The sequence below is a fragment of the Dermacentor variabilis genome, chromosome 9 (assembly GCF_050947875.1).
Source record: "Dermacentor variabilis isolate Ectoservices chromosome 9, ASM5094787v1, whole genome shotgun sequence".
NCBI classification, from domain to species: Eukaryota; Metazoa; Arthropoda; class Arachnida; order Ixodida; family Ixodidae; genus Dermacentor; species Dermacentor variabilis.
The window spans coordinates 27,142,260-27,167,185 of record NC_134576.1 but is presented as its reverse complement, the minus strand read 5'-3'; the positions used below and the strand labels follow the sequence as shown (position 1 = coordinate 27,167,185).

Below are 24,926 nucleotides of genomic sequence, written 5' to 3'. Positions count from 1 at the left end.
ATGCATAGAAGACGTTTGGCTTGGCAGCGACAACCTTTGCCGTGGAAGGGCGCTCTTAGAGGCGCCTACTCAATCCTACAGTGCGGCGACACTATGGTATAAGTGCATTATTACGGCAGATTACTGCACGCAGCTGATTTATCGTTTGCAAACTATACATTCTCTCTATGTTCTATACCGTTTTACGGGGGACGCAGGTCTCATACTGACTAAGGATATTGGCGGTGCCGAATACATTGTGGACAGCCTTCTGCCTTACGCCGACAAGTGCAGTCTCCCGGAACAGTACGCCTTTTGTTCGAGAGGAGGTAAGTAGGCTTTGTGATCTAGTATTAGGACTCAGTGTGACCAGTACGCTTCGTCAAAGAATACTCCAATAGTTTGCAAGGGAACAAGCAGGAATACACAGTTTCATGTTTGCTCCGCCAAATTCATTTGAGCAATGTCGTGGCGACGGTGAAAATTCGAACACTGCCAATACTGTTACTTGAGAATATAACTGATTATGCGCCGAAGTAGTCACCAGAAAACAAGCAATGCACGAGTCAATATAATGGTGAGGACAGATCGGTAGAATACGAACGCTCGGTACATTTTCACCGACCATTTTTACGAGGCGTGCCAATTAATATATAACCAAGCTCTTAAATAATGAATAATGCGAACGAAATAAGTGATGTTGTTCCGAGCTTATTTGAGAAGAGATGAGTAATATCTTCTTGATTGCACTCAATTATTTAAATAACCGAATAATATAACTTGGTTCGCTACTGTGCTAATGAGACGACATCAATTAATAAATTGTAAACAGCTACAAGGAAACACTTACGAGTAAAGTTTCCACTAAAATTCAGTAAGTGTGCCTAAATATTCCACCGAAAAAAAAGGCACTGCAACACATGACAAATAACAAATAGGGCCACAGAGGCCTCTGTCCGTTTTCTTGCTGTGGACGCCTTCGCATCGCGTATGCCTGGGTGAAAAGCATACCTCCGACTACAACGGCTCACACCCCATCTTGCGCCATGTCCCGAAGGATACATCTGTGCTGTTGTTCCTGCCTTCCACGTCATCCGCTGAAGCGGCGATTGAAATGGTTCATGTTTCCGTCCAAATCCATATAGTATTAGGCTGCTCGCTCTTAGCCTAAGAATGAATTGAAGTGGGGATTTTACCTCCGGGAGGAGTGTGACGGATACGCTGCGTCTCGAGAAAAATGACGTCAGCGGCCAAGCTGTCACCCTGTGTTCATGATAACCTTGGTTATAGCCACAGTGCTATGTTCTTTCAGTGTTTTAAAACGATTTTCTAATTTGACCATTCACTATTTTCCTCTTGGTTGTCGCTTACTCGCCGGATATACTTGAGTATCTGGCTTGGAGCTCTTTGGCCATACCTGGCCCTTGCGCCGCTAAACACCACACATTCATTTTATTCATTCGTTCATTTCATACTTGAGGATATATAAAAAGAACTTGGGCCAGTTTATATGTGCTGGCTGTTTTCTTGCCAAGCGTGAAGTAGCCGGCTAGAGGCACTTCACTCAGGCCGACCTCTCCACGTTTTAGCCACTGTAATTCTGTCTCTTTGGTATATGCAAGAGTAGACAAGTTGCTGTTGGCTGCTCTCAGGCCTGCTAGAAAACACCGGTCAGTGGATGTGTGCCACAGGATATCTATCCTTATGCGCCCATTCTTTTCCAGTCACACAGGATGGGCCTGTTATTGCAACACAAAGGGTATGAAAACCTAAATAATACATAAGGAACCTTCCTTACTTTGCGCCTTACTCTGGGTATGGCTTCTATAGTCGTCTTCTAGGCTAGTAGGCACGGCGATCACGGAGAACTTGTCCACTGTCGATGAAGAATAAAAGCTTGGTGCTCGTCATATGACCGAAGCGCATTCTAACGACCGGAGAAGTAGCAGGCCAAGATGGTGCGTTTTGCTGAACAGGCAGTTAAACATTATGCCGTGAATCACGAAGGTGTAATGGTGTGCTAACGTATTGTGCAGATACAACGCACATGTTTTAATCCGTACGAACTTCATATAGATAACTCGTGCGCTTTCATAAGCATGTGCGCCGACGTAAGGTTGAACACCAAGAAACTTAAGTGCAAACATTTCACTAAGCTTTGCTTCGCATTTATGTTTGCGCTGCCTAATTTAATAAATGCACATTTAGAAGCAACATCTCCCCTAAGAATATCCTTCCTTCAGAAATTGACGAATTTTCACCACTTCATTACATTTTCTGCTTTCCCGTGCAATTTGTACACGGTTGTCTCTATATATGGCCAATAGGATTGACGAGCCAGCGCTAAGAAAGAAGTTACGATTGTGATGTGCGCACTGTACGATTCGGGCGCTGAAAAAGAGGAAGTGGAGACGCATGCTATAGAGTGTCCCGTCTAGCTGTCTGCCTTGCCGATGCTGTGCACTTCTTCAAGTGTCATTTCGGGATGACACTTGTGCGGGGGATAGTTCATCCGATTCCACAAGCCCCTCCTTGTAGCCTGAGTACCAGTCCTATTGTACTGGATACGCGTGTCCACCAGGCCAGCAGCTCAATCCAAGGATTGCCTCTGGAGCGTGAACATATTTCAGAAACAATGCGGTCGCCCCCACGGACTGGTATGGAATTACTTTTTTTCAGAAGGAATGTGGAAGTCTCGACCGAATGTTATACAAGGTACGGCACAACGGCAACTCATTACCGGCTTCAAAAACTACGACTGTTGAAACTCTTCCGCCGAGACATCTTCGAAGAGGTAGAATACTGATTCGCTCAGTTCAAGCGCGAGAGGAACGAGCGGAGCGACGCGACAAAGTTGAAAAGCGTGCACACCAGCTTGGAGGATGGTGCTCGCAATGGGTGCGAGAACCGAGAAGAGCTTACCAAGTCGCGGGTCGAGATCCGCCATTCCATGCTAGAAACCTACACCAAGGCTTATCGCCGCGAACGATCCGAACGGGCGCTCCACCCCCGCATCCATCTGCCGAATGAGAGCGGGACGTCATACGTCGAGAATGTGACGCGCTTCATTCGTCGGGGGAACGCAACCATGCCAAAAAAAAAAGAACCTATTCAATTTGATGCATCGAGTTAAAGAACAGCTATTTGCTGGCCTTGTTGGAAGCTTCCCGGAGACCGTGGCTGAATGTTTAACCGACCCACCACAATGGAGAAGATGCTACAGCTGCCCTGAGCTTCGTATGAGAGGCAAGTGAAAGCTGCTTCACCGACGGACCCGGGTGCCTTTGGAAACGTTGACTTTCTTCGGGACGTTATCCTCTCTGTGGTGCGTGATGATCTTCGATGGCTGTTCTGTTCGCTTCGGCCCACGCTGCAGTTGCATTTCTGCTCTCGTGAGAAATTAAGTTTCGCAAGCGAACAAAGGTTCCGTTCCAAGTAGCACTATGCCGCCTGTGGCAACGCAACTGCAGCGTTCATTGTATTCGGAAGTTTTGACGCGAAGCTCTGTCACCCTGCGACGCCTTTAGTCACCACCACGTAATACGTCCAGCACCAGTCAGTGCAACCGACCCAAGTTAGAGAGGATCTACGCCTGCTCTACAGGAAATCTGATATCAGGCCTTCACTGCCGCGAAGCCGGTCATGTATACCGAGCGTGTCCCTACCGGTACCTCCGACTGCGACGTTTTGCAGCGGATTCACCAAGGTCCAGATATGTCGAAAAGCCTAGGGCGATTAATTAATACTTGAACTAGGAGAGCGTGCTACTGCTTTCGCGGTGGCAGTTGCGTTCGCTGTCTTACAGGTGATCTTACTCAGCTCCTCGATGCCCTCCAATGACAGCGCAGGGATGGTCGCCAAGCCCTCGCCGGTAACACCGACATTCGGGGGTGAGGCCACTGAAAATCGTCCGTGCAAACACCTCCAGTTGGTGCGAGTGCAGTCTATTCAACGCACTTAAACAACAACAGCAGCTGAACTCAGTGACCGACTTTCGTTAGACGTAGCTGTTGGGCTCAATGGGCACCCTGTTAGTGCGTTATCGGACACGGGTGCCGATTACTCAATCGTTTACGGGAAACTAGCGACGGAACTTTGAAATGTTATCTCTCCTTGGTCTGGGACACTAATTTGTATTGCTGACGGGCTCATTGTAGAACCGTTGGGTATGTACACGGCCCTAGTACAAATCCATGGGCTTACGCGATTTCTATTTTGACCTGATCTTGGTCGTCTACTTTCTGCGAGAGTATAGAGCCACCACAAACATCCGGGAGGTACCAAGGAAGGAAACAGAATCTACAGTTGCTGTTGCAGAGTGCTTAAGGTTTACGCTGCCAGTGTAACGTTACCGCCACGCGCAGGTATCCTGGTAGCAATGATGTGCGACGATCTGCGTCAATGCGAAGTTCCTTTAAAGGGCAATTTCTCTCGAATGCTCATTCACGGCGTATGTACGGCCCGCAGTCTCGTCATGCTCCGAGGTGGACGTTGATAGCTCCTCGTGACGAAATTCAGCGAGGAACATCGGCACTGGTTCCATCGTACTACTATATTTTTCCCTGAGCTGATAGTTGACGTTGCTGAATGCTTTGTGTCTTTTGGTGAATTCCAATGGCAGATTCGCAACAATAGCGGTAGCAGTTTTTCTGTTCCTTCCGAAGCAAGTCTATTGCATTGCGAGATTGAGAGTGCCTCCCGTATATTTCATTGCTGGATTGGGAGCATCGCCGCCGTTAGATCTACTATACAGAGCAGCGCTCTCTACTGCGTAAAAGATTGAAAGGGTCGATCAGAAGTCGTACGATGTCAAGCCACCCACAGCCTACGCAGTGCTATAGCGCACGCGCCCGCGAACAATAATCGCGGTCTCTTGGAAACAATGAGTGGTGCTTCGCATCGTCAATTTACGGTGTTACTGCTTGCTGAGAGCGATGATTGACCTAGCTCAAGTTCCGAATCGACCATCGGCGACTCAAGCCACCAAAAAGCTTCTGAAGCTAGTGTATTCAGGCAAGCTCTCGGCAAAATGTTTTGGCCGCCGGCCAAAAGAGACCGAAATTTTCGCGCTTTGTTGACGATGTCGTTCGCCAGTACTCGGATGAAGAGGCAACAACGGCTTCTTTTCGGAAGTTCACATTTTAAAACACTTTGCTTTTTTGATGAAATGCAGTTCCGAAAGCACTTCAGGCTGCCTCGATGTATTGCTACCAAACTGATCATGGGCTTTCCTGCGTCTGCGATGTGCCCGACACACAATCATGGCGGACGAGCGAGAGAAGCAGATTTAAATGTGGTATGAATTCCATTAGAGCGCAGGTGCCGAAAAAAATACATGAAGCTTATAAACACAACGCGCGCGCGAGTTCAAGCCGAAAACGCCGCAAACGAGGAAAAAAACTCCAAGAATACTGGGTGCTTTCTGGCACGAATGTGTGCTAGCGTCCAATGCCAATTTCTCTGACGGGAGTGCCTCTTTTTGAATCGCAGATTACATTCTGTTGCCTTCCGTCATAGCGGATTGCCCCGGCGCAGAGTTTGTCGGTCTCTCCGAATCTGCCATTGGAATTCACTATTTGGCAATAGACGGTCGTCTGGCAATAGCTCGGTCGTCTGCTTCTGAAACCACGTTTACAATATGCACCCGCCAGTTTCGGTTGTATTGTAGCACGGCTTGCAGCGAATATCGGGCGCCGAAGATTTTCTTAGGGGTGGCACGCTGCGTAAAGGCAAGAAGTTATGCAACGCCGAATACGTGTACGCCGTTCAAGAAATAAGCGGCGAAGTTTTAGCGCTTTGTCAATCGCAAGTGAAGCGAGTCGCATACGAAGTTTACCTTCAGGTAAGGTTTGCACGCTGCTAGATTCAGGCGCACAAACGCGAGGAAATGCTTGCTATAAATGAATTCACAGCAGCGCTGAGCACACATCATGTGTACGGAACTGCTCGAGCGCACGACGGTACGCGACGGCAGTGGTCTTTTCGCATGCCGAGATGTATACGAATTTCTCGAGCGCACGATCGTGCGCGCCTCTACGGCAGCGGTCTTTCGACATGCCGCGAAACGGCGGGCCTCCTGCAGTCTTTGTTGACTGCATGTCGCTAGACAATAAGTTATGCCTGCGCTATAGTAGCGGCCATCTGTCCCTTTGGCAACTGATAAATAACTGATGCAATGCATATGAGCTCGCAATAACATCCGTGCGAATCGCGCTGTAGCGCGAGTTCGTGCGCTCCTCGTTGATGTAGCTTTTAATGACAGCGGTCGGACGTCAATTAGCTGCAATCAACACTATCTGGCTGCGCTGCGTCAACGTGGTGGCTTGAGGTCAAGAATGATCACATTTAACTCTCTAATCTGTGCTGCTCGTAGTGGGGCAGTGAATTGTCAACGAGTCAGCCCGACCATTTGTGTTCACTTGCACACACCTGGTCACTTCACCACTTTGCACCGGTCGAGTTGTCAATTGTCGCTGTGGCCGGATCTCGAATCGCGAATCACCAGCCATGCCCGCTGCTCTCTGGGTCTGCTATTTATAGTGATTAACTGGAGTCAGATGTTGAACTTGACCTGTATACTGTAGGCACACACGCGGGGTGGCTGGCCGAATTGCTTTTCTTGTTGGGCACAAAGTGGAGACAGCATATCCTGGTGTTCGGCGCTGGTTCCCACGGTTTGCCGTCGGGACTCTAGGCGCAAAAGACCGAATTTTAGCAACACAGATAATCAAGCAAGCTTCAAGACAGGCGAAGCAGTCAGCATGTCGCGAAATTTCCCTTACCCAGCGCGACGAACTGCAGTTATCCAGCGCGCCCGATGCTCCGCTTCGTGTGGCCTTGAAGGAAAAGAATACAATCTGATGTTGGCATTCAGGCCTTCTTGTTCATGGCAACACACGACGCAGCAATAATGATGGTGACGCTTTTTCGAGATTGAGCTAGGTTTCTCCGGATCGGCGTCGCCCATTACTTCTGCTTCCAGCATTACGTCGCAGAGCACACGGAGAGTCCGTTTTCGTTAAACTATAGGCTGCGGCCAGCTCGCAACGTGGTCTGTGAAAAGTGACGAGCCTTTTCGCGCTCGCAACAGGGCAGAAAAAAGTGCGAATTGACGCAAAACTCGCGCTAGAAACGTGCTTCGCCGTAGCCAAGGCTCAATAGTACCCAAGCTAGCGCTACCCAGATAACTTTTCTCGCCGCCACCAGGCGCGGCTACTCTACCTCAAGCTCCAGCACAAGATGCCCATACAACTGCCTAACCACGTTTCGGGGAAAGAACACAATGTGATTAATGCACAAGTCAAATAATTGCTTGATGATGGCGCCATACAACCATCTCAATGCCCTTGTTCGTCGCTGGTGGTCCTCGTCCAAGAGGACAAAATGCTTCGGTTCTGCATTGTGGACAGTAACTCGCCTAGCGTAACAAAATAAGACATTTATCCGCTTCCGCGGATTGATCCAAGTTAAACCGACTGCGGCCAACAAGGTATTTTTTATTCCACAGATCTGAAAAGTGGATATCCGGAAATCGAAGTTGAAGAACGAGATCGCAAAAGAATAAAATGTTACCCCCGATAGCCTGTATGAATTTAAAGTGCTCCCATTCAGCCTGTATTCTGCACAAGCCACATGTCAGAGAATGATGGACACTGTTCTGAGCGGTCTGAAGTGGCACTGTTGTTTAGTGTACCTAGATTATGTCGTCGTGTTTGCGGCGGCCTTCAAAGAATATCCGAAGTATTTAGAGGTAGTACTTGAGGCCACTCCGCTCCGCCAACCTCACGCTAAAGCCAGAGGAGTGTCATTTCGGTTACGAAGAGCTTAAGTTTCTCGGGCATGTCGTGAGCGCCGACGGGATTTGGTCTGACCCTGACAAAATATCTGCTCTTCCTGCTTTTCCGGTTCCTCGTGACAAGAAAGCTGTACGCTGGTTTCTCAGTGTGTGCGTGCTATCGCCGCTTCATCGTTAATTTCTCCTGGATAGCCGAACCATTCATGCACCTCACGCAAGATCACATACCATTCGTTTGGACTGATGAGCAAGATGGAGCTTTCAAGAAGCCACGGCAGCAGCTGCAAGAGCCGCCCGTTATTACTCACTTTGACGAGGACGCTGCCATCAATGTGCGTACCGACGCAAGCAACATCGCTCTTGGCGTTGTACTTGCTCAAAACTAGGAAACCGCTGAGCGCGTGATTGCTTACGCCAGTAGCACTATTTTACGCACCGAACTCAACTACTCCACCTCCATCAAATAGTGTCTAACCGTCATGGCCCACACATGGTGGCTAGAAAATTTCGACCTTATTCAACGGTGTTTGGATCGCACCGCTGGTACGATCTGTTGGGAACTCGGCGCTGACGCCCGTGGTTGTACCTGGGTCGCAAGCCCCAAGGGTAGCGTTGGCCTGGCGGCCTGGGGTACAACTGGAAGCATCCGAAGGTCCCGGCAAAGCATGAGTCGACTGGTAACAACAAAACAACTTGTTTATTTTAACATCGCAAAGAGTTGGCGGTCAGGTTTGACCGAAGTAGAGAGACGGGAGAGCACTTCACTCAACAGAAGAAATCGGAGCCCTCCTTTTGGCGTCCGGGGGCAGCTGTTTTTATACTCTCGCAGTTGAGGGCAAGAAGGAACCCCTCAAAAGACGAGCACGTGAATGTACAATGGGCTAATGGTGACGCACACTGTCGTAGCGCTGCCGTAGCACCATGTCGAGCACGATCTCGTAGCACCCTGTCGTAGCGCTGCCGTAGCACCATGTCGAGCACGATCTCGTAGCACCCTGTCGTAGCGCTGCCGGTCGGGCACAATGACTGTAATGAGAGGATGATCCCTGCTTTCGCATCGCCTGGTTCGGGCACAATGACTGGAATGAGAGGGTGATCCTTTGCGGTCGCATCGCCGCAGTCGCGCCTGGAAACACCTGCCGATGAGCGTTGCGGCGACGACGATCGGGCCAAAATGTCTGCCGCCCCGCCGCAGTCGCGCCGGCAAAACCACGTGTCGCAGGCGAAACGCAACAGACCGCCCCGCCGGGGGAAGGAGATCCCGATGGACAGGGGACTGCATCCGCTGTCCGGAGGGATGTCGCTCGATGATGCTCATAACCGAAGTCGGGCGTCCCTCGACGTTTCTTGAGCGCAGCGCACAGAGAAGGCCTCGTTCTCTCGTTCAGGTTCGCACGGGACACTGCAAAGTGACTTCGGGAGAGTTCACATTTTTGTTCTCGTTCCCGGCAAGCGTTAGAACTACGCTGAAACTCAACCGCTCAGTCAGCAAGCACGGCACAACCCTCACTAAGCCCTGCCAGGCTCTTTCCCCTTTTTATACCCCTGCCTATTTCCTTACAGTAGTCTAGCATCACTCAGAACGCGTCCACAAATTGAAAAATTGCACTAGAAAGCATATCATCACTTTGAAACACTAAACAAAAGCAATATGTTAAAAAAAATCCTGCCTCAGGAAGAAAAACATCAGTAACAAACAATTTTGAGGCTGATTCCCACGTTAGGGGCTTCGACTTAAGCCATCGGCGTTACCGTTGAGACTCCCCTTTTTGTAACGCACCTCAAAGGAATATTGTTGTAAAGCGAGGCTCCAGCGCAGGAGGCGGCCATTTTTGGGAGAGATGGTCTGCAGCCATTGGAGAGGGCAGTGATCCGTCTCAATGATAAACCTCGAGCCGGCTAGATAGCATGACAATTTCTGAACGGCCCACACGAGACACGCACACTCTTTCTCGGTGGCGCTATACGCCTGCTCACGACTGGACAGCTTACGACTAGCATACAGGACGGGGTGTTCTACTTCTCCATTTTCCCGTTGGCACAGTACAACGCCCATGCCTCGCTCACTATCATCGCACTGAACAACGAACCCTTTTGTATAGTCTGGCGATCGTAGCACAGGCTGGTTTGTTAGGGCACTCTTTAGGGCGCTAAAAGCTCTTTCCTTTGTCTCGTCCCAGACGACTGTTTGAGGCTCTGTTTTTCTTAGAGCATCCGTCAGGGGAGCCGCGATATCAGAGTACCTAGGGATGTACCTCTGATAGTAGCCGGCGACACCCAAGAACGACCGAATATCGGTCTTGGTGCGCGGTTGCGGAAAGTCTCGCACAGCGGCCACCTTTATTTCAGAGGGGCGGCGACGACCCTGACCAATCACGTGACCGAGGTAGACAACCTCGGCCTGTGCTAACTGGCACTTAGGAGCCTTTACTGTCAAGCCCGCTTCGCGCAGGCGGGTTAGCACTGCCCGCAAGTGTGTCCTATGCTCAGACCAGGATGCGGAGAATATCGCTACGTCGTCTAGATACGGTAAAGCGAATTCTTGCTGTCCCCGCAACACTTTATCCATGAGACTTGAAAAACAGTATGGCGCGTTCTTCAAACCAAAACTCAACACTTTAGGACGGAATGTTCCCATTGGTGAAATGAACGCCGCATACCTACTAGCCTCTTCTGTAAGTGGAACCTGCCAATAACCCCTGACAAGATCTAGGGTGGAAATAAACTGAGCGCTACTAACTTTCTCAAGGTGCTCCTCGATGTTAGGGATCGGATAAATTTGATCCTTAGTGATGGAATTAAGCCTGCGGTAGTCGACGCAAGGACGAGGTTCCTTGCCCGGTACCTCAACTAAAATCAAAGGGGAGGTATAATCACTCTCACCTGCCTCAATAACACCGAGCTGTAGCATTTTCTTTACCTCAGCCTCCATAATATCGCTCTGGCGGGGTGACACCCGATACGCCTTGGATCGTACTGGCTCTGTGGAGGTAAGTTCTATATCATGAGTAAGTACAGAAGTCCTACCAGGCCTCTCAGAGAACAGACCTTGAAACTCTTGTAATAGCTGGTGTAGTTCGGTTTTCTGCTCGGGCGACAGCGGTGCTTTACTGATAAGGTCACTAATGACTTGACCGGTGTCTTCCCTGTTCGTCACTGAGCCTAGTCCCGGAAGCTCGACCGGAAGCTCTTCAGGAACGTTTACCATCATGCACACCACTGCTTCCCTTTGTCTATAAGGTTTGAGCAGATTACAGTGGTAAACTTGCTGTGCTTTCCGCTTTCCTGGCAGACTTACCACGTAGTTAACGTCCGACAGTTTCTGAACAATTCGTGCTGGGCCCTCCCACTGCACGTCTAGTTTGTTGTTTAGCGATGTGCGCAATATCATGACCTCATCGCCAACCTCAAAACGACGGGCCCTGGCTGTCCGATCATAATAAACCTTGGCCCTCTGCTGGGCCTTTGTCATTGCTTCACCTGACAACTCCTGTGCCCTTCTTAAGCGTTCGAGGAGCTTAAGCACGTACTCCACCACGACTGGGTCGTCGCCCCTACCTTCCCACGATTCTCGAAGCATGCGAAGCGGAGATCGAAGCGAGCGACCGTACACCAGTTCAGCTGGCGAAAACCCCGTAGCCGCATGCGGCGCGGTCCTTAAAGCAAACATCACCCCAGGCAGACACAGCTTCCAGTCAGTTCGATGTTCAAAACACAACGCTCTCAACACGCGCTTCATGACGGAGTGGAGCTTCTCAACGGAATTCGACTGTGGGTGGTACACTGAGCTGTGTAACAGCTTTACCCCACACCTTTCGAGAAAAGTTGTCGTCAAAGCGCTAGTAAACACTGTGCCCTGATCTGATTGGATTTCCGCAGGGAAACCAACTCGCGCAAATATGGACAGTAGTGCATTAACTATCTCAACTGAGCTGAGTTCTTTAAGCGGCACTGCTTCAGGGAACTTTGTCGCTGGGCAGATCACAGTCAAAATGTGTCTGTACCCCGTGGCTGTTACCGGCAGAGGTCCCACAGTATCAATAACGAGCCGTCTAAAAGGCTCCGTAATGATAGGTACCAATTTCAACGGCGCCCTCGATTTGTCCCCTGGTTTGCCCACCCGCTGACAAGTGTCACATGTCCTCACGAAATGGTCTGCGTCCCGAAAATACCCTGGCCAATAGTACTCTTGCAAGAGACGGTCCTTAGTTTTCTTAACTCCTAGGTGTCCGGACCACGAACCCCCGTGTGACAAGCGCAACAGATCCTGACGATAGCATTGAGGCACGATCAGCTGATCGAACTCCACTCCTCGGCGGTCTAGATACTTCCGGTACAGGACTCCACCTCTTTCCACAAAACGCGCAGTTTTCCTGGCGATACCTTCTTTGACATTGCAGCGCACGTTTTCCAGGCTGCCATCCTTTTTTTGCTCGGCTATCAAAGCCGTCCGGCTGACTTTTAGCAACCTATCAAGTCCGTCTGACGTAGGCGCGATGAGCAAATCAGTAGATAGCTCTTCTAACTTTCCCGTGTCGGGCGTTTCCTCTCCAGTATCTGGCGCCTTTAACGTTACAGACTCAAGTTTATTCAGTTCGGGCGTGCTCTGAATATCAGCTTGCTGCGCCTCTGACCCTTTTTCGTTGTTTGATAACGTCGGCCCCGCAACTACCGCCTTTGCAGCGAGCTCCCGAACCTTCGATCTGGTTAAGGCCTGAACACTAGCTTCACCAAACAAAAGCCCCTTCTCGCGCAGGAGGTGATCGGACCTGTTTGAAAATAGGTACGGGTACTGGGGGGGCAGCATAGATGACACTGCCGCCTCCGTCTCAAGCGCTCCGAAAGGTCCTTCAATAAGCACTTTTGCTACCGGCAGACACACGCTATGAGCTTCCACGGCTTGCTTGATCCATGCGCACTCGCCCGTGAACATATGGGGTTCTACGTAAGACGGGTGAACTACATCCATCGTAGCTGCGGAATCGCGAAGCACTCGGCACTCTTTCCCGTTCACGAGGAGGTCTCGCATGTAAGGCTCGAGAAGCTTCATGTTCTCGTCAGTGCTGCCTATTGAAAAAAACACAACTTTTGGTGTTGTTTCCGGACACTGCGCCGAAAAGTGACCCGGCTTCTGGCACGTATAACAAACGCGCGCTTGCCTCATCTCGAACCGCTTTCTGCGTTCGGCTTCGGCTGCTGCCGTCTCCTTAGGTTCGGTCGCACTGCTTCCACTCGCATCCGCACTACGCGTGTTCCCCTTTGCTCTCATGGGTGTGAACTTCGGCCTCTCAAACTTCGAGCCAAATTCACCCTTTTGACCGTCCTTAGCTCCGCGAGCCCGACGCGTCACAAACTCCTCGGCTAGCTCAGCGGCTTTAGCCACCGTACAAACGTCTGGCCTATCCAAGACCCAGTATCGCACGTTCTCCGGTAACCGACTATAAAACTGTTCTAGCCCGAAACACTGCAGAACTTTATCGTGGTCACCAAACGCTTTTTCTTCTTTGAGCCACTCCTGCATGTTTGACATAAGCCTATACGCAAACTCTGTATATGACTCACTTTTGCCTTTCTCATTTTCCCGAAACTTCCGACGGAACGCTTCCGCAGACAGCCGGTACTTTTTTAGCAGACTCGATTTTACTTTGTCGAAATCCTCTGCCTCCTCTCTATCCAAGCGAGCGACTACGTCGGCCGCCTCGCCGGGTAACAAAGTGAGCAAGCGCTGTGGCCACGTTTCCCGAGAGAACCCCTGCTTCTCGCACGTTCGCTCAAAGTTAACCAGGAACAAACCAATGTCCTCTCCAAGCTTAAACGGCCGCATCAGGTCAGTCATTTTGAACAATACTCGTTCTCCTGCACCGTGTGCCTGACTTCCATTACGAGCGCGTTCCATCTCTACCTCGAGACGCTTCATTTCCAAAGCGTGTTCGCGCTCTTCTTTTTTCTCTTGTTGCTCTCGCTCTTTCTGTTCTTTACGTTCACGCTCTTCTTTTTCTTTCTGTTCTTTAAGTTCACGCTCTTCTTTTTCTTTCTGTTCTTTAAGTTCGCGCTCCTGTCTCTCTTTTTGCTCTTTAAGTTCGCGCTCCTGTTTCTCTTTTTGCTCTTTAAGTTCGCGCTCCTGTCTTTTTGACCTCTCCTCAATAGTCTCAAGGCATTCCGACAGCTCGTCATCCTCAGCCTCTAACTCAAGAATAGCCTTTAGCAGTTCAGGTTTTCTTAGTTTGTCTGAGACATCCAGACCCAACTCTCTTGCAAGCTCCAACAATTTCGGTTTGCGCAACGACTTCAAATCCATGGCTGCTCTGAATGCTGCTTTCTCTACTGCTTACTATTGTCTTGCCGCAAACTAACCCGGCAGCAACGACAACCACAATTACCAGCTCTGTTTCTGACACTAACAAAAAGCCTGGCAAAGCTCAGAAGAAGAAAGTCCCGCACTCACCAAACTTCGCAGGCAGGAATTCCACGCAGTCGTTCCGCTGCAGGCAACCAGTCGTCACACAGGGCTCGTTGCACTGCTCCCGGATCGTCGTTGAGCTGCTCAGCATACAGTCAACTGCATCTCTTCGCTGCTGGCCTCCGTTGTCGCGATCTCACCGCTGGCAGACAGTTGTTTGAAGTCGGAGGCGATCTCACCGCTGCCAACCAGATGTTTGGATCGCACCGCTGGTACGATCTGTTGGGAACTCGGCGCTGACGCCCGTGGTTGTACCTGGGTCGCAAGCCCCAAGGGTAGCGTTGGCCTGGCGGCCTGGGGTACAACTGGAAGCATCCGAAGGTCCCGGCAAAGCATGAGTCGACTGGTAACAACAAAACAACTTGTTTATTTTAACATCGCAAAGAGTTGGCGGTCAGGTTTGACCGAAGTAGAGAGACGGGAGAGCACTTCACTCAACAGAAGAAATCGGAGCCCTCCTTTTGGCGTCCGGGGGCAGCTGTTTTTATACTCTCGCAGTTGAGGGCAAGAAGGAACCCCTCAAAAGACGAGCACGTGAATGTACAATGGGCTAATGGTGACGCACACTGTCGTAGCGCTGCCGTAGCACCATGTCGAGCACGATCTCGTAGCACCCTGTCGTAGCGCTGCCGTAGCACCATGTCGAGCACGATCTCGTAGCACCCTGTCGTAGCGCTGCCGGTCGGGCACAATGACTGTAATGAGAGGATGATCCCTGCTTTCGCATCGCCTGGTTCGGGCACAATGACTGGAATGAGAGGGTGATCCTTTGCGGTCGCATCGCCGCAGTCGCGCCTGGAAACACCTGCCGATGAGCGTTGCGGCGACGACGATCGGGCCAAAATGTCTGCCGCCCCGCCGCAGTCGCGCCGGCAAAACCACGTGTCGCAGGCGAAACGCAACAACGGTCGCAATTTCAAGGTGGTGACATGTGACTACGCCTTGGGATGTTTAGTCAATTTAGGTGAGCTGTCCGGGTGACTCACGCGACGTAGCCTTCTTCTGTAAGAGTTTGATGTTACCTTCACCTAAATATTAGGCTGCAAACATGAAATTTCGGACACGTTGTTGCGCACTCCCATCGGACCTTGTAATGATGGCATGGACGAAGATGGCAGATTCCTTGAGGCTCTCACTGTATCTGACCAGTATCGGTCTTACAGCAGCACAAGATCACCAAATTATGCCCTCTCATTTATCACCTTGAAGGCAAGAAAGTTACAGTACCTCAAAACCTTTCTTGCAGTCTCTCGACCTTCTGCCTTCAAAAATGTGTCCTGTACAAAAACAACTCTACTGCCAGCGGCAAAGAGTTCCTGCTGGTTGTACTTGTCGAACTACATGATCACATTCTCCTTTCCTGCCATAATGGCTCCCCATCGAGACATTTCGGTTTTTCACGTGCTCTGGCCAGAGTAAGCCAAGCGTACTAGTGGCCCAGACTTTCCAGTCAAGCGTTACGTGAAAAGCTGCTGTGAGTGTCAATGCAGAAGATCACCGTGTATGAAGCCCGGGTGTTTAGTCCAACCCATCGCATCACCTAGCGCGCCGTTTAATTCAATCGGCGTGGATCTGCTGGGATTGTTTCCCTTGTCAGCCAGCGGAAACAAGGCGATAATTGTCGCTACAGACTATCTAACACCCTGCATCGACACGAAAGCTGTAATACGCGCCACGACTTACTAAGTTGCCTAGTTTTTTTTTATAGATTACATACTCCTCATACATGATGCCCATCATACGACATAGCGGCAGACGAACTGCCGTTGGGCAGAACTGATTCGGGACGTCTTCAAGTTGAGCGGCACACAGCCTCGTAAGGTGAATGCCTATCCTCCGGAGACCAATGGACTGACAGAAGGGTTAACCAAAAGCATTGCGGACATGCTGTCTATGTATGTAGACGTTCAGTACAAAACATGGTATCAAGTCGTGCTGTACGTTATATTCGCGTACAACACTGCCGTTCACGAAACCACATGATTCATGCAATTACGTCATCTCTACGGGCGTGAGGTCTACATCACGCCAGACGCAATGCTTCCAACGACATGGACGCTTCACTTCCGATGCCGAGCAACTTAACACTCTGCGGAAGCTCCTCAACTCGCGCGCATACACATGACGAAGCAGCAGGGTACAGACACCCTAAACTACAACCTTCGACATCGGCAAGTCGAACACCAGCCAGGTGCCCTATTCTGTGTGGGACTGCGATCCATCGCCAGGTGTTACGTGATAGCTCCTTAGTCGATACTTTGACCCTTACAAGCTGCCACGCCGCGTTAGTGAAATAAACTACGAGGTCGTTCCGGACGGTGCCACGCAGACTAGGCGTCGATCGCACCACTCAGAGATACTCCACGTTGTTCGCATCAAACCGTATTTCGTGCGTTAAGGCAGCGCAGTCCCGACCTCACGCGATTTCTGCACCTTCGCTTCTCAGAGCGCCCAGTGCTATCCTGCGCTTCATGTGCGCCCACTACTCTGTTGTTCTTTTCTTTCTAGTTTAGTAAGCATCAGGTTGATCTTTTTTTTGGTGGGGGAATACTGCAACTAGGTGTCACAAGTCATCGTTAAGAAAGGAGTTACGATGGGGACGAGCTCTCTGCAAGATGCGGGCTCTGATAAAGAGGAAGTGGAGACTGAAAGCGCAGGCTTTAGAATATCCAAGCCATTTTGTCTAGCTGCCTATATTGCCGACGCTGTGCAAATCTTCAGGTGTCATTTCGTGACAAGTTCCAGCAGCAGCTCCACAAGATTGTGGAGGTGCTGGATTGTGGAAATACTTCTCGTCGATGGACCTCAAGTCTGGCTATTGGCAAATAGAAGTCGACGAACGAGATCGCGAAAAGACCGCGTTCATCACCCCAGACGGCCTCTACGAGTTCAGGGTTATGCCATTTGGACTGTGCTCGGCGCCTGCAACGTTCCAGTGCCTGATGGACACGGTTTTAGCAGGATTGAAGCGGCAGACCTGTCTCGTTTACTTGCATGACGTCGTTGTCTTTGCCGTGAGTTTCGACGATCACCTTAGGCGGCTTGTAACACTATACAGGCCAACAAGTCATCAGGGCTCACTCTGAAGCCAGAAAAGTGCCGCTTCGCTTACGATGAGCTTGTGTTCCTAGGCCACGTCATCAGAAAGTCTGGAGTCCGCCCCGACCCGCAGAAGACAGCTGCCATCGCAAAGTTCCCACAGCCCATCGACAAGAAGGCAGTGCGTAGATTTCGTGGCATGTGTGCTTATTACAGGCGATTTGTCAAGGACTTTTCACGGATCGCTGAGCCGCTGACACAGCTAACTAAATGTGACGTCGATTTCAATATGGGAAACGCCGCAGGCCGACGCATTTCAACAACTCAAACGACGCATGCAGTCGCCGCCAGTACTTGCGCACTTGTACGAGCACGCCGATACCGAAATACACACCGACGCCAGTAGCCTAGGCATCGGTGCTGTCCTAGTCCAGAGAAAAGATGAACATGAACACGTGATAGCTCACGCTAGCCGGTCGTTGTCAAAAGCGGAAGGCACTTATTCTACAACCGAAAAGGAATGTCTTGCTATCGTTTGGGCTACAGCAAAATTTCGCCCTTACATATATGGCAGGCCATTCAAAGTGGTCAGCGACCATCACGCGTTGTGTTGGCTAGCTAACTTAAAGGACCCTTCAGGACAGCTGGCACGGTGGAGCATCAGACTACGAGAATACGACATCACTGTAACATACAAGTCCAGACGAAAACACTCAGATGCCCATTGCCTATCACGCGCCCCCATTGACCCGCCGCCGCAAGATGACGAGGATGACAAAGCCTTCCTTGGAATAATAAGCGCGGTAGACTTCGCCGAACAGCTACGAGGAGACCCGGAGCTAAAACCCTAGTCGACTATTTGAAAGGGCACACCGACGTTGTCCCTAGAGCATTTAAGCGCGGACTATCTTCGTTCAAGCTTAAAAACAACCTACTCGCGAAGAACTTCTCACCAGTCCGCCCAACTACCTTCTTGTTGTTCCGTCGGCGCTGCGTCCAGAAGTACTGCACGCCCTACATGACGATCCGACCGCTGGGCACCTCGGTTTCTGCCGGACGCTATCGAGGATACAACAAAGGTATTACTGGCCACACCTAACCGCCGATGTCGCCCATTACGTCAAGACATGCCGACACTGTCAGCGACGCACCCACCACCTATGAGGCCAGCGGGATTAATACAGCCGATCAAGCCTCCTTACCGACCTTTTCAGCAGATCGGGATGAACTTGTTGGGACCGTTTCCGACATCCACTTCCGGAATAAGTGGATCGTCGTGGCGACGGGCTATCTCACCCGCTTTGCTGAAACTAAAGCTCTACCGAAAGGCAGTGCCGCCGAAGTGGCGAAATTTTTCGCCGAGAGCATCCTGCTGCGACATGGTGCTCCAGAAGTCCTCATCACCGACGGAGGAACAGCTTTTACAGCAGAGCTCACGCAAGCCGTTCTGCAGTACAGCCACACAAGTCACAGGAGGACGACTGCCTACCATGCGCAGACGAATGGTCTCACTGAGCGCCTCAACAAGACCCTCGCCGACATGGTAGCAATGTACGTCGACGTCGAGCACAAGACGTTGGTTGCGGTTCTGCCGTACGTAGCATTCGCTTACAACACGGCGGTGCAAGAAACAACACAGCTCACGCCATTTAAGCTGGTTTACGACAGGAACCCGACGACGACGCTCGACGCCATGCAACCGCACGTCACTGACGAGGAAAATCTTGACGTCGCTACCTATCTCCAGCGCGCCGAAGAAGCCCGACAGCTCACCCGCCTGCGGATCAAGAACCAGCAAGATACCGAGAGCCGACACTACAACCTCCGACGACGCTTCGTCGAGTACCAGCCCGGCCACCGTGTTTGGGTATGGACCCCGATACGCCGACGAGGACTCAGTGAGAAACTACTGCGACGCTATTTCGGACCCTACAAGGTCATCGGACGTATTGGCGCACTGGACTATGAGGTCGTGCCAGACGGCATTTCGCATTCACAGCGACGCCGCGCACGATCTGAAGTGGTCCACGTGGTGCACCTTAAACCCTTTTACGGACGCTGACGAACTTCCTTATTTTGTTGTTTTCTTTGCTACGAGTGCTTTTCTTTATTACTTTTGTTTGTTTGCAGCATCGGGTCGATGATTTTTAAGAGGGGGTAATGACACGTGTACTTATCTTTATCGGACGACCACGTTTCGCGGCCTAACAAATTTATCGCACACCGCAGGACGAGCCTGCATGTATCCGAAGTTTCTGGAAAGTTATCGATGCTTCTATTCGCTGTCTGTTGTCGCCGAACCTTATGTTATCTGATTTCATTGCCTGACGCGAATGGCGTAGAACTTTGTGGAAGGCACGCGGGTCCCAACGATTAATCTGGAATATTCGACGATTGATGTATGAAAGCCGACGCGCTGGGCCCATCGATGAGATTTTCGACGATCGCCAACCGTGTTCGCCGCTATCGTTTTGTTATAAGTGTAGCCTGTTTTGTGGGCACAGGTCGCCCAATAAAAGTTAGTTTTGTCGTTCACAGTCTTGCTACTGTGTTATTCAACGTAAACACCACGTGACATTATGATCCACATGGTAAGGATGGAAATGGCGTTAGAGCGAATACCGGGTTTATTTTTTCATTCAATTAGACGGGGAGAATGGTAGAACAGCAGCGTTCAGATTTGGTTTATGTGGACGACAGTCAAAATAAGCCAATTATGAAGTTGTGACGTTCTACGTCTGGCTAATATTTGTGAACAGGAAGGCGAGAATTTAGGTCTGAAATTTAGCGTTAAAAACCAGGTGTTATGGTACTCAATGAAAACAGTGAACAGGCAGTGTCAATACAGGCCTGGAAACATCTCGAGTAATAGAAAGTCGCTGTTTTTTCTGAAAAGCGAAGCATCGATTGCGATAGCTAATTGGCAGGCAGCCGTGTGAATTAAGGCTAGTACTTTTATCGGCCTTATGAACTTATAAGCATTCGCTTGTTAACTAAATGAATTAGCTAGGCGTTAGCACTCACAGTAAACGTAAATACATCACACGCCATGACTAGGCACACTCGCTGTTAAAGCGCTGGTGTGACGAAAAGGGGCAGGAGCAGCGAGCGAAGTTATCTTCGTGCTGTCTCTCGCTTCAACGCAAAGTGAGCGCCGGGAACACTCAACGCGCACAAAGCTACGAGCCGCCGACGCACCTAGACTGCCGCACGGCAGATCGCTCTCAAGATACGGCTGGGCGACCGCACGCAGTTGCCACATGGGCAGTCGCAGCCGAAGTAGAATCATCTTAGTCGCACGATGACGGAACGTAAGGCGCATGACATATTCGCCTAATTAATGCGAGCATCATGTAAAAACGTGCGCGGTGAACGCGGAGCTTCCCAACTATTCTCGTCGTTTCGTTGTGACGCTGGCATCTCCGTATGCAGGGAAACTGGTCCTCCACCTTTATGAGCAATTGGTGCCGCTGGTTCTAGAGCGCAAACATCACAGTGGAACCTCCCGTTCATTTGCAAACAAAGCCTGTGTTAGACCTAAAGTTACACATCAAATTGGTTTGCATCAATGAGCACCTTCCTCCATCTTTTTACGCAGTTTTCAAATCAGTATTAGGCAACAAACTCGTGGACCACTTTATTCTGCAGAGAAGGTGAAGGGGAGAAAGCCTACGCACATTAGTCAAAATCAGTTACACTTCATAATCAGCAGCTAAACCTCGCAAAATATATTTTCTGCGCCTGAAAGAAGCGTGCACTGGCAATGCTACGCACTCTCAGTACTCCAAGAACAGCACGTCTTACGTTTTTAGCACCGCATAGGACAGCATACAGAGTACGCACTGCATAGTTTTATACAAATGTTGACTATAGCACAATCAATAAAACAAATCTGAACGAGCACCAAGAGTATCACTCATGCATAAGCTTACCGATGCGTGAGCTCCGTACACCGTTAATAAAGAAAGAAGCTCAGTTTAAACGCATTCACACCTCAGTTCCCTTAAAATTATTGTGTAACATAAAACAAAACAAAAGCAAAGTTTTTCAATGACGTTGCTAGCCAGGAATTTTAGCCATAACATGAGAAATCAATGACGAATTCCTCGCCGTGGCAACTCGGCGGCCAACTGTGAAAGGGACAAGTGTGCTGAGTTGCGGAAAAGATGAAAACATGAGAAAAGGGCACGAAAAATACCACGTGACGACGCTCAAACAATTGGTAGACGCTGACGTTCTCTCCTACCTCTTCTGGTGCTCCTCGTCGGAGGGCATCAGTAGGGTAAAAGTATACCGGTACCTTTAGCTTTATTGAGGTGGCTTAGTATTATCGCCATTGTAAGTTATACGGAACCTCACGGCGACGCCTTCGCCGACGGTAGAAATTCACCTGGAGTGTCCATAAAACTGTATCGCAATAATATAAATACCTTTATATACGGATAAATGAATTCACTAGATATAAGGAAACATTGGAAAAAACAATGACAGTAAAGGGGAAGAGAAAAGCGGCCATAATGAAGCACAGAGCACTACGGAGATACAATGGACACGGAGGCTCCGGGGTATGCAAAGATGCAGTGGCTCCAGAGCTTACATTCTGGAAATTAGATGGTTTCCTTGAAATCAGGATTACAATCAGGACTCGATGGCAACCAAAATCAGTGGTACACCTCGTAGTGGGCGCTCACGGGAAGACTACAAATGAAGCTGTACATGGATCTATGGGCTTTCCAAGTTATGAAATGAAGGAAGCTCATAGTAAAATTGATTCTCAAGTAAGACTGAGGGATATAGTATAAAGTAAATGACTGGGAGAGTGCTCAGATATTTGTGCAGGAAAAACATTGATTCACAGTGGAGGAAAAGTACTAGGAAGCTCAGCAGCAAGTATGCGACCACCATGGTGGGCAACATGGAAACAACGACAGCAAAGTGGAAAGTCCGAGAGGCTGCTACAGTAAAAAAAAGCAATTTATGACAACTCAAACGGAAGGTCATTACTTTTCGAAGCGAGGTAAGGATTCCTTAGGACACGCACCTATAAAGCGAGATATCAGAAAGAAGGAGCATGTGCTTGCAGCCGTAAAGCCAGGGAATCGATGGAGCATGTTTTGTTAGAATGTGCAAATATCTACCCTGCGGTAAATTTAGGCACATGTGGCCTGCTTGAAGCCCTGGGGTCCTGCGAGAGCAGGGGGAAAGCAGACATGTCCGCAACAGAGATTTGTAACAGCCGATAGGAAGATTGGTGGAAGAAAAGCAGGGAAACGACAAACAAAGGAGGCGTACAAAAACAAAGTTCCCAAATAGCGCTTCAGGAAGTTTGCGAACGCGAATTTATTGTGTTTGTGTGTGTGTGTGTGTGTGTGTGCGCGTGCGTGCGTGCGTGCGTGTGTGTGTGTGTGTGTGTGTGCGTGTGTGTGTGTGTGTGGGGGGGTGTGTGTGTGTGTGTGTGTGTGCGTGCGCGTGTGTGTGTGTTTATTTACTCATACTGTTGGCCTGTCGGCCGTTACAGGGTAGGTCAAAAGCAGCAATTCAAGAATTAGTACAACACATGAATATTCCAATATTACATATAGCACAAAAAACAGGTTAATAGCAGCATTTCGGCAATTAGTACATTACATGAATAAGGCAGTACATGAATTCGCGAACATAAGCGAACAAAAAAGACACATAAGCGAAATATTCTGCACATACTCCGATCAATAATAGAATAGTAAATGTAGTGTTAACAAACGATCTCGTACGCCCCTAAAATAAAATATTAATACACCCCTAAAATAAAAGCGGTGAGCACGTATGCGTGAGTGCATCTTTCAATGTAGCTCTAGGTTTTTCTCAAATTGTTCTGTACAGGTGCTTTCTTGCGTTAAAACGGGTAATTCATTCCATTCGTTAATGGTTCTTGGGAAAAGGGAAAATGCGTAAGCGTTAATGTGCATCTGAAGGTGCAAACTCTACTTGGTTTGTCTGAAATCATTGGGGTCCACACGCGTCCCTACATACCACAGTGTACAAATATAGCAGCTGGTGTCGTATCTGATGTGGACTTGGATCTCAAGGACGACGTTTTTAAGAACATGATCGTTTGCACGCCACCATGCAAAATAATTAGCGTTCGAAGGCTAGGCTCGTCAAAATGTATGAAGATACTTTTCGCCTCTGGAAAGCTGCCTAGTCATATTAAGGCTGGACTTGTGCGCTATCCTGTTCGACCTTTCGTACCACGGCCTTTGCAATGCCATAAATGTTTTAAGATTGGTCATGTTCAGGGCTTTTGCACCAGAGATCTGGTCTGTGCCAAATGCGGTGGGAATCACCATGTAGATTCCTGTGAAAGTCAGGCATATCGATGCCCTAACTGTAATGGTGAACATTTGGCAACAGATAAAGGATGTCCCTCATTGAAGAATGAACTAAAGGCACTAAAAGAGAAAGCCAAAAAGAAGGCAGCAGGAGATGAAAGCTCCCGTCGCCGTAGTGCTGCCCCAGCGACTGGAAAGGCAGCGCGTTCAAAGAGTGACAAAGACACAACGCATCGGAAAGTAGGGGGGCGGAACTTCTGCCTCTCAGACACATCGTGGCCAGCGCTTCCATCGAAACCGTCGGAACAAGTATCTACAAAGACTTCGACCACGGTGGAAAGCACTGCAAACACATTACCTAAACCGGTATCAGCCAACGACGATGTGCAACTTGTCAATCTTCTAAAGATGCTTGTCAACGTCATCAGATCTCTAATCGCCGGTCGCCAGACACCAGCAGCGTCAGCAGCAGAGCAACTTTTGGAGGCACTCGTTCCTGTCCTCGATGGCCTTCGCTAGACGTTTTACCGGAAACAATTCCAACAGTTGTCAGCAGCCTCGCCCCTTTGTGCTGCAATGGAATGTCAGGTCGACGCGACCGCGGCACGCGGATTTAGTCCTTCGACTCATCGCTATGAAGACTCCCCGAGACGTTATAGCGCTTCAGGAAACTAACGTAAGGAAAGACGAATATCGATTGTCAGGCTTCGTGGGTGTCCACAGTAACACTCGATGCGCGGAACCAGCTTGTGGCTCTTTCCAGTGTGTGGAGGAGGCGCATACGCGCAATGCTTCAAAAGCATCAGTGTACGTTCGTGCTGACTTGGACTTCGCGGTTATTGACACAGCCGGCATCTGTGACGATGAGTTTGAGTGTGTAGCTGTTACTGTGAGCCTCATAGGTGTGTGTACGACGGTGGCAAGCATATACAACAGGCCTACGCGTTCTTCCGATACCTCGCTACTTGAGAGCTTAGTGTCTCGGTGTGGGGCATCGTTTGTGTTATGCGGAGATTTTAATGCCCACCATCCACGATGGTGTAGCCGTCCCCAAGACAATCGTGGGACAGAGATTAACGAGATCATTATCAAGAACGATCTCCAATTACTGAATGACGGTTCACCTACATTTATAGGTAGAGGAAAGGAGCATTCCACTATAGACCTTGCGATTTCAACGAGAGATGTGTGCTTAGCCTGGTCATGTGAACCCGACCCGTGGGGCTCAGATCACCTACCCATTTGGTTAACACCAACACATACTGCGGGTCGCCAGGATGTCGTTTATACAGTGACTAACTGGGACAAGTTCCCACAGCTCATCTCAGAGGCACCATCTCAA

At 49.7% G+C, this 24,926-nt stretch overlaps 1 protein-coding gene across 1 annotated transcript in view; it reads left to right on the top strand.

The window, feature by feature from the left end:
- The first annotated feature begins 256 nt into the window (after positions 1-256).
- Positions 257-24,926, top strand: part of LOC142558280 (chorion peroxidase-like) — a 100,007-nt gene continuing 75,337 nt past the window's right edge. Inside the window, exon 1 of the mRNA XM_075670433.1 lies at positions 257-308. The gene's annotated coding sequence lies outside the window, so the exon portion shown is untranslated. The remainder of the gene's footprint in view (positions 309-24,926) is intronic.